Source organism: Pieris napi, chromosome 18 (assembly GCF_905475465.1).
Source record: "Pieris napi chromosome 18, ilPieNapi1.2, whole genome shotgun sequence".
Taxonomy (NCBI): domain Eukaryota; kingdom Metazoa; phylum Arthropoda; class Insecta; order Lepidoptera; family Pieridae; genus Pieris; species Pieris napi.
This window is the reverse complement of record NC_062251.1, coordinates 11447803-11459455: the sequence shown is the minus strand read 5'-3', so window position 1 is coordinate 11459455 and position 11653 is coordinate 11447803.

Here is an 11653-nt window from a genome sequence, read left to right as displayed (position 1 = left end):
AGAAATAATAGTAAACATTGAGTGTCATGATTGTGCTGCTCAACTGGGAGGTTGTAAGCACGGTGTAGCATTTCTTATGTGGCTTCACAGACGAAGCGAGGAACCATCCCCAACAGAAAAAAAATGTTATTGGGCTAAGCCTAAATTAGCTACGGTGGGCACCACTTTAAAATTTATAAAGGCTAAAGATATGGGATCAGGCACACCAAAAAATCAAGATGACAGTTATGTCAAAGGTCAATTTGTAGAAGCTGTAAAAAAAACAGTACAAGAAAAATCTATTCATAACCAGCTGGCAGCCTATTGCGTACAACAAAGCGCGTTAAAAAAAATATCATTACATGTATTAATAAGTGTAAATGATACGCACAGAGGTCAAGTAACAACTGTCAACTGACACTTTATTGTAAAAACAATATTAACAAACAGTCTAGCAGATGGCGCTAGTAGGTATATATTTTGTTATACATTTCAACATCCCCACTTAACAAAATAAAAGATGCAAACACACAACAATACATATATCCATTACATATTATTTTTATCAAATAAACCAAACATTCCTAAAAAATTATAATGTTTCATTTTACATAAACCCTTAGTAAGTAGATCCGCAGGCATCTCTGAAGTCGACAAGTATTTAATTTTTACTATTTCATTAGCGACTTTTTCTCTACAAAAATGGTACCGCACATCTATATGTTTTGACCTTTTATGGTGGACAGGATTTGCTGACAACTTATGGGCTGACTGATTATCATTAAATATTGGTATTGGATAAGTTACTCCAGTTAATTCAAATAACAAATTTCGCAAATACACAGCCTCTTTACAACATTCTGAAATGCCCATATATTCAGCCTCCGTACTTGACAATGCTACAGTAACCTGCTTCTTAGTTTCCCAAGATATTGCACAATTCGACATTCTAAAGAAATATCCTGTATAAGATCTCCTATCAATTACATTACTTGCCCAATCTGCATCTACAAAAGCTTCTAACTGATTATTACCACTAGCTAAAAACTTTAAACACATAGATTTAGTTTTCTTTAAGTACTTTAGAACCCTCTTTGCATAGGCCCAATGTTCTTTTGTGTAACAATTGTTAAATTGGCTTAGGAAATTAACAGAAAATACAATATCAGGACGTGTGAGCACAGCTATATACATAAGCGATCCAATTAGTTTCTGATAAGGTAACTTTTTATCACAATTCTCACTTTTAGTTAAATTCAATTTAGGTTCAATAGGTGTATCTGCAAACTTACAATCAGAAATATTAAACTTTAACAGTAATTCATCAATATACCTTTCTTGACTTAAAGTTATAATACCATTCTCTTTATCCATTGCTACATCCATACCTAAACAATTTTTAATACATCCCAAGTCTTTAATTTTGAACTTAGATGACAAACTTTCTTTTAACAAATCTGTTTCCTTTTGATTATTTGAAAATACAAAGAAATCATCAACATACAATGCAATAATAACTTTTACATTTTTATCCATTTTTATAAACAAACATGGTTCTAGTTTACTTCTTTTAAAACCTAAAGATTGCAACAAATCATCAACTCTTTTATACCATGCCCTTGATGACTGTTTTAAGCCATAAATAGCACGTTTTAAACGCAGAACCTTGTTCACATTATCATGACTAACATGAAAAAATTGAGGTTTCATCATATACACATTTTCATTAAGAAAACCATTTAAAAATGCAGTATCTACATCTAAGTGACAAATATCCAACTGAAGCTGAACTGCTAAAGCAAATAACAATCTCAAACTAGAATGTCTAACTACAGGTGAAAAACATTCATCGAAATCAATGCCTGGCTTTTGGGTGAAGCCCTTAGCAACTAGCCTGGCTCTATACCTGACATTATTATCATTATCAATTTTTCGCTTGAAAACCCATTTACATGGTACTACAGTGCCACTGTGAGGAATGTCCACTAATTCCCAAGCATCATTGTCTTCAAATGATTTAAATTCACTTTGTATAGCTAATTTCCACTGTTCTCTTTCTGGTCCATTCAAAACTTCATTTAGAGATATTTCACTAGCACTTGTTTCACTGGTTTGACCTTCACATACAACACTAAAACCGTAACGATCAGTCTGCTTTCGTAGGCGCTTAGCAGGCATTTCCACCGGCAACACGGGAGAGTGCCTTGGCTGAGAAGAAAGCTGTGGCCTGACTGGCACAGGCTCCGCAGGTTCAGCTGCTAGTACGTCTTCGGAGTCCTCAAAGCCGTCTTCATCAGTGTCGTAGCTTTCTTTGAGACTCAGTTCCTCTTTCTGCTCCTGATCTTTCTCTGGTTTTGTGTGCATCATGTTCCCCACTTCTTGGGTACATTCTTCCCTTTCTTCTTTCATAGGAAAGATATCATTAGTGCCCTCACTAATATTAATGTGTATCTCTTCTTGTTTCTGGTCAATCCCCTCCTCAATCACAACAATATCTCTTGCTAACGTTACTTTATTATTTTTGGGATTGTAAACTCGGTAACCTTTTATGTTGTCTGAGTAACCAACAAGAATACCCTCACTTGCTTTTCTGTCTAATTTTAACCTTTTTTCTTTTGGTATGTGTACCATAGCCTTACTTCCAAAGATACGTAGATTACTGACATCTGGCTTAGTACCGGTCCATTTTTCTATAGGCGTCTTGTTATCCAATCCTGATGCGATTGACCTGTTCCGCAGATAAACTGCAGTGTTTACTGCTTCTGCCCAAAAACATTTTTTCAATCCTGCATCGAATAACAAACATCTCGCTTTTTCTACAATTGTACGATTGTACCTTTCGCAGAGACCATTTTGTTCCGGTGTGTATGCACAGGTTTTTTGATGTACTATTCCGGCCAATTGCAAGAAATTTTCAAATTCCTTACTGCAGAATTCTGTACCATTATCTGACCTTAACACTTTCAACTTTCTGCCTGTCTGATTTTCTACTAACGTCTTGAATGCTTTGAAAAAAGAAAATACTTCATCTTTGGTCTTCAAGAAATAAACAAATGCCATCCGACTAAAATCATCGACGAACAACAAAAAATATTTCATTCCACCAACAGATCTGACTTCCATAGGTCCACAGATGTCTGCATGCACTATCTCAAGGAGTTCCTGTGCCCTGTTGCCAACATGACTAAAAGGCAGCCTGGATTGCTTCCCCTCACAACAAACAATGCAGCTAGTCTTACTAACCTGAGCCTTGTCCGAGTATGACATACCTTTTACAGCACCATCTCTCATCACATTAAGATCTTTGCTGTTTAGATGACCAAATCTTCTATGCCATATATTTCCAGACACCGAAGTCAACAAACAATTCACTTGTTTGATTCTTAATTTATAAACACCTCCGACTACATCTGCGATTGCTACAACTTCGTTATTTTGGTTATAAATATAACAGTGCTTTTCATCAAATGTCACATTGTTTCCTTTGCTCACTAACTGGCTGACCGATAATAAGTTCGTAGCCAAGTTTGGTACATATAACACTCCCATAACTGTATTATCGTGTTCAATATTTCCAACAAGAGTCGTAATTTTGATATCACCACAGCCATCAACAGGAATTTTTGTCTTATCAGCGATAATAATGTCTCTCACTTGGTGTTGTTTTTTTACGTTCAATAACCAATCTTTGTTTGACGTTAAATGACGACTGGCACCACTATCGATGTACCAATCCGATTGATTAAAATTACCGCTGAGAAATATTGCACTAAAAGCATTAGATTCCTTGTTATTAGTGTTTAATTTGCATTTATTCATGAAATGTCCGTATTGTTTACATTTAAAGCACTTGACATTGACATTTGACTTGCCGACATTACGCGATTCCGATTGTCTATGCGTTTGTTTTCTTTTTTGTTGCCAACATTTCGACGCAAACGCATTCTGTGTAGAACTCGTACCAACTTCACTACCATCTTCCATATCCAATAATTTTGACTTAATGACGTCAGCTGTTAACTCAATACCTGAATGCTCCACCGCCATTATCATTGGTTCAAATTTTTCTGGTAATCCTGCTAACAACAAAGACCCGATCCACTCATCACTAATCTTGAATCCTGTGTTATTCAATCGCAGGCTTGTTTCTAACAATGAAGTCACATATTGTGCCATAGAATCACAATTTTCACGACGAATTGATATTAGGTTACGATGTAGTCCGATGCGTCGCGTGAAGCCATTATCATCAAATAGCTTTTTTAGCTTCTGCCATAGTCCCATTGTAGTTGATTCACTTTTTATATGCACGAATAAACTGGGATCTATAGTTAACACTATTTTTGCTTTCGCTTTCGCGTCATTCGGATCATCTTCAGTCGTGATACACTGTTGCACGCCTTCCAATACGAGATAATTTTCCACAGCAAATGCCCAATCTTCGTAATTTTCTCTGCCCCTTAACTTTGCAATACTAGCAATAAGGTTTGTCGACATTTTTGCACTATATTTCCACCAAAATTTTTATTTAATTCACGTGATAGCCCATAACCTGTAAATGATACGCACAGAGGTCAAGTAACAACTGTCAACTGACACTTTATTGTAAAAACAATATTAACAAACAGTCTAGCAGATGGCGCTAGTAGGTATATATTTTGTTATACATTTCAACAATAAGTGAGTTTAGAAAATATATAATAGGGTATAGATATAAACGATGCAGCTCATTTTATTGACTTCTGCTCAAATCGGATGACTATAGATGACTGTAGCAAAGCAGAAGAAGCATAAAAAGCATTCACATAAAAACCACAAAACCACAACACGGCCCGCGCAGATCGAGTAAACTTTAATAAATGAATGGCGGAGAGCGAGCGCGCGGGCGGTAGGGAAATCGTGACGTCACATGAGCATTTCGGCCGCCCCGCGGTTGGCTTGTACAAAATGTGTAATATCTTCGCAACCAATTTACCGATTTCAATGATTTAAAAAGTATTGTACCTAATCGACTAAAAGGAACACCAATATATAGATAATATATGCATTTTCCGACTTGTTACGGGGACCCATTGGGACGAGAAAAACAGCACTTTAATAAATATTGTGTGAAGATGTTAGAATCTTAGAGATAAAAGGTTAAGTTAGCTCTTAATAAATTCATCGCACCAGATATCTTTTCTGCAAGAGAAAATTCTTGAACATATATTTATATATATATAAATGTTATGTTGGTATATACATAATAACACACACAATTTCACAACACAAGCAAAACCAACAAAAATCCGATGTGACGATATTTCTCTCTCGACACAAATCCCACATCAACGAAAACCGGCCGGCGCAGTGCGCTCGACGGTTTCGCTCCAGAGAATCTTTCCTGAAACCCATAAATAAGATAATGAGTATGAATTGTTAATAGAAGTACTGTTATAATTATTTTTCATGTACAGTAATAACAAACACAAAGAGTGTGTTTATGTTGTACCTGAGAAATACAAATAGAGTAGTGGAGACCAGTACAAAAGATGGGATAGAGGTGGTTGCAAGTAAACCTGATTAACAAAATGAGAAATATGAAGCAGGATAGGCAACACAATGATAAAAAGTGATTACCAACTATATTATTGTAAATTTTAATATTGTCATAACTTCATCTCTAAATAAAGGCTCTTATTATTATTAAATCAGTGTAGGCAATGGCATCAAAAACAATCTATTTTTATTGTTTTCTTGAGAGAACTAACAATAGTTAAGATTTGTCTATTTTATAGGATTGAATCTTAACAGGATGTGAAACTAGAATCATATTTACCTGTGTCAGCATCACGTAGGTTCATCCAATTTATGTAAATGTTTAAGGAAAAGATTGTTAAAACATTTTCATCTAAAATAAAAACAGAACTGTTAAGTGATTGTTGCATGACATTACCCATCTGGCTCTGAAAGTAAACACTTTCATTGCTCTTTGAATATATTAAATGATTTATATGTATAAGAGGCTTACTCATCGTTCAAAGTCAAAAAGATTATTTTAGTGTATTTTGGGAGTGCTTTTAGTTACTGAAATTGTGAAACTTAAAACATAGAAAAGGGATACATTTGAAATCCTCTTAGTATTGTTACAACTCGATCTTGTTTAGTTTCTTCTGCAGGTAGAACCTCCGTCATAGTGGCTTTGAAAATTTTCTTTATCGAAAAGACTTGTCAGGCAAAATAATATACACCACTTCGGTAATCAATCAAAGTTTATGATTTAAAAACCCAAAACATAAATAATAATAATGCACTATATTTAATACAGTAAAAAAGTTGTATTCGCTAATAAGTTTTGAAATTAATTATTGATTTTAATTTCTATAGAATATTTCGAAATGCCGCTTTTTAAGCGTTACATTTGTATAGTATTGTTAATCGAACTTGATTAATAATAATAATAATATAATAATGGGTTATGGAAGTTTTTTTTTGTTAAATAAATGTGTAATGTACGTATTATCGACTATTTTAATCAGAAAATTGATGAAAGCATGAAAAATCGTATAATAAAATAATTTCAAATCAGTTTGTGTTTTATTATATCTTCAGGTTAGGGTCCAAATTTTTCCGGAAACGAGATATTACTAATTTTAACTACTAAATTAAAGTAATCCAAACAAAACTTATCTATTTATGACAAGTATTGCTCTAAATTATACAAAGAATTCAACATGCCATTATATTAAAGCAGTCAATCTGTGACTTTCAAAGCGATTTTTTTTTATCTGCAGGTTTCTTATCTAAGAATGGCTGAGCTAATGGATTATACGACTTAGGTTATAGAGACATCAATTAATACATAAATCTGCAATATTATTACATACTTAATTAAAATAAAATGTTAATTTCAGCCAGCGGCACCAATTGAATCTCCACAAATTGTGCCATCATAAATTCCACCAGCTGCAAGTGAGTACAATTATATTTTTATCGGAAATTATTTATTCGGAATTTAGAGTTGATTGTTATAGTTAAATTTTTTCAGGTTTAGAAAGCAGTAGAGAGAGATTTATATCAGAGAGGCCAGTGGGTGCTCGGACACCACAAGTCAGAAATATACCGGACTCCCTTGGTAAGATCTTCCAAAACAATTTGAACAATTAAACCTATAAATAATTATAATAAATGTTCCCCGCGGTCGTAATAATTCCTGGCGCGCACCGCACTACCGACATAACCATCCTTATCGGCGACACAACGCGCACTACCGGGTGTTTCGGGTCAAAAATTGCTTTTTATTTTTTAATGATTCTTGTATACTTGAATGATATAAGATGTCTTTAGAGTAGTTTAATTCTTAAATTAATAAACAAATAATTATTTTCAGGGAAACTTTGGCCCTCGTCCCTCTTTCCCACCGCCTCAACGCGCAAGTCCACCGCAAATTCGCCCAGAATTAGACAGTCGTCCCGACTTAAAAGCTAATAAATAATTATATTTACCTAATAATACAATTGTATTATAGTAAATGCGTAATGTATCAATTATTATTTAATTTACATATTGTTATTAACTGGATAAAAGAAATAATAATAAGAAAATGTTCTTTATTATTAATATATTATATCTTGGTAATATAATTAATACCTTTTTGTTGCCGACCATAATCTGTGCAACTAAAAAAAAACATATCCTGACGAACTTTTTGTTGAATTTGTATCACCACATCCGTATCACGCTTGCGATATTTTAGAATTCGTAAGGTGTGCGTAAATTATAGAATTTTGTGCTCGATGGTTTCCGAGTGCTAGCGAATTATTAAACTAAAGGAAGTTATCTAAGATAATCTCTTAAAATAAGCGAGTCTTTTAAAAACATCACAAGTGCCGTGACCGTTTAACCACTGAGTGTGAACACATTTGAGTCTCTCATTACAATATGCAGCACGACGCCGAACAGCAACTGCTCGAACCGCCTTTGCTCTTTTGTCTGGAAATTTAATTATTATAATACATATTAGAATAAACATAAAAAAAAGGTATATCTATAAAATAGGACTTTCGTTCGTTTTTTGATTCACTTGTATTTTTTTTAATTCTTTTCTATGTCATAGGAGGCAAACGGGCAGGAAACCTGATGTTAAGTGATACCGCCGCCCATGGAAAATCATCAAACAACACTTATTTAAAAAAAAAAAAATCGCAAATTATTTAGAAGTAGCCTGTCTAGCACTAGTCTCTGGCCCTTTTATGAACTAGATAATCGTTAACTTTATAGTAAGCCTTTTTACACAGCTTTTCTTTGAAACATTTCTTAAATTTATTAAAAAGCAGAGATAAAAGAGCCTCTGGGATTTTATTAAAGAAGAGTCATATATACATTATGAGTCGATTGTTATATTATTTGATCACTACATCATCACATTATTAAAATATATCATAACTTTATCAAATTAATTAATATTAATTAATTTCATTCATCAAATTAATTAATATTAATTAATTTTTTCCAAAAGTACATGAACTCGAATTTTAAAAACTCTAGTGGGAAGATCTTTTAATGTTTTTGGTAAATTATTATTGGACACAGAATTAGTCTAGCTATTCAAAGGGGGAACGCTGCCAGTATCTTCGGAACCTTGCCTAAAGGGATTCCTTTTAATAATATATTTTAGTTATTATATGTTAAGGTTAGTTATTTATTTGATTATTATGTAATTATCACGCAAAATCGTCTAAGATCGAGAAATTATGTCCATACATTGAATATAATGGACATGAAATGAATTTCACAAGTGAAACAAAGCCCAAGATACCGTTGCGCAATGGAGACGTAATTATCTATAAATAATATTAAGTTATGAAAAGTGTCGTGAATCATGATACAACATACATTTGTATATGTCATTTAAAAGTGTTGCTAGGTAAAGTAAAGGTATTTCCGGCTAAAGGCTTTCATAATATATTCTTGACGTCTAGTCACTTTCCAAGCGGCTGCATAGAGATGTGGGGTCTCTCTGAATCTTCTACCGTGAAGTGTTCATAGGAGTTGTTCCTGCAGCTGAGTTTTATCATCCGACGTCAAGGCAGAATAAAAAATACCATCCATATCACCTCGACGCGTTAAGGCAGTTTTTGCCGCGCACCACCACTATGACCACTTTTAGGTCCGGGCCTCAGTTTTCTGAATCTGTTTCATGATGAAAATGCATCAATCTAATAGGCAAGTAGGTGATCAGTCTTCTGTGCCTGACACACACCGTCTTTTTGGGTCTAAGACACGTCGGAATCCTCACGATGTTTTCCTTCACCGTTCGAGCGAATGTTAATGCGCACATAGAAAGAAAGTACATTGGTGCCTACATCGAACCTACGGCCTCAGGGATGAGAGTCGCACGCTGAAGCCACTAAGCTAACACTACTCTAATCTGCGAATATCAACAATACACCAAATATAAGTGGGCAAAATCACTTACAAGAATACTTATACGCACATTTCGTAGATTAAATGTAAAAAATAAATTGTGCGTGTACTAGGTGTACACACGTAAGAAGTGAAACTTCTTTATGATTTTATTTTTCGAAAAATGATCTACTATATGCAACTTTACAGAAATTCGTTAAATTAGATAAAGTTTAACAAAAGGCTTTTATTATCATAGACATGAATACAAATATATTTCATTTTACCTTATTACTACGAAGATTATTGTAGAATTTCATTAATTGTAATAGAATTATTACTATCATTGAAAAACGTGACGATTTGCTACAAAATTTCTCCCATACGTCGATCAAGAAGTTTCATTCCAACGCCGATAAAGAAGTTTGACTTCAAAAAGCAACATGGCGCGTAACCGAAAAATGTGACGCGTAACGAAAAAATGTTACACTAAATTTTTTTCCAACCTCGATAAAGAAGTTTCACTTCAATAAATAAAATGTGAATTAAAGATTACAGGTATTCCATTAGTAGTATAAACGTATGTATGAAATAATTTTTAATACATATAATAAACTGTTATAAAAAAAAACAGTTTTATTCTGCTGTAAATAATAATTTATATAATCATGCAAACATTATATGTTACATATCATTTGTGCACCCATATTATATACACACTTCATTTTGATCGGTTACTAGCGATTACGTGTGTTAAATTTAATTCATAAACAAATATTGTAAATCTATCTAGAATCTATAAGCCCCACAGTGATATTACCAAGAGATCGGAGAGCAAGACCTGATACAAGAATGCAATTTTGCTTTCATATTGACGTTCATAAGTGTACGCTACCTATATGAATAATATTCTATTACTTATTTATTTAAGCAAAAAGTTTTGATCCCAATATCTCCTGGAGTTCTTCTTCTTGGTTTTCATTAAATGGTGACCCAGGGGCTGGCTTTTTGAAAGGATTTAAAGATACACTACGATGCTACGAATAAACATATCTGTACGATTGTGGTTTGAAGTTGACAGAAGTCAAAGTCATCGGGATTGAATTCAATATTGTTTAATTGTGTGGATATTGTAAAAAGGGATTGATAATTTTCATATTTTCATGTCGTTTCTTTATTTCAGGTAACCGTAAAGCTACGGTTTCCTAGAAGTCAGTTGTTACCCAGCTTCAAACAAAGAGTTTTACTTGATACAAAAACCGCCACCAAACTTAATTCATGCATTTATTTTATAGGAAATCTCCTCTTGAATCTCTTCGGTTGTGGAGCGTGTATAAACGTGACCCAGGGTGTGGATGCAGCACCCAACATCGTACTCATCACGTTTAGCTTTGGTCTAGCTGTATTTGCTGCTGTTTCAGTAAGTATTCATCATCACCAGCTTCTTTTCTTAGTCAGTCAGCTTCATTTTGGGCCTCCTTCATCTTCCTCCAGGACGCCTCCAGAATAATTTAATTCAAAATTTCATTCGCATCCCATTGATGAATGGAATGAATGATGAATGGAACTAGCGAACTGTGGAATCGACTCCCGGTGGGGATCTTACCTAGGAGATACGACATCCAATTGTTATTACATCGTTGTATCTTGTTCTTTAAAAAAAAAATGTTATCATTCATTCTTTTTTATATTTTTTTGATTATTGTTATTTTGTGTGTTTCTGTGCACACAAAAAACCCACGTCTTATTTATGTCTATTTTAATTGTTTAAAAAAATAGTATACTGCAACGGCCGGCAACGCACCAACTAACATGGGTGTCCATGGGCTGCAATTTCTGTCCCTTTTCGGGCGTCCCATAGGCCCGCTATCCTTTAAAAAATAATAACGTAATAATATTTTTGTATTTAACCGGTAAAAAAACGTCAACCCTGTCAATTCATAATAACAATCTATGGACCATTCATAGACAATGCTTTTCTTCTAGGCCATAGGTCATATATCTGGAGGTCATCTTCCATCGCCTCCTCGTTCAGGGTTTGCAAAGCGCCGCAAATCATCTGCTCTTCCAGCGTCACCTGTTTGAGGAGAATGGGATTAAAGCTATATACAAAGTCTTCAATTAATAATATCTAAAAAATTATATTTTAAAGCTATTTTCAGCGAAAAACCTTGCTAACTGACTACTAAGGCTCATATTCTTAATAAAAATTAAACTCTAGTTTTAAAGAGAATTTGTATCATAAAGTTTAGTGTTTTGAATATCTCAATACAAGCAGTACAGTTACTAA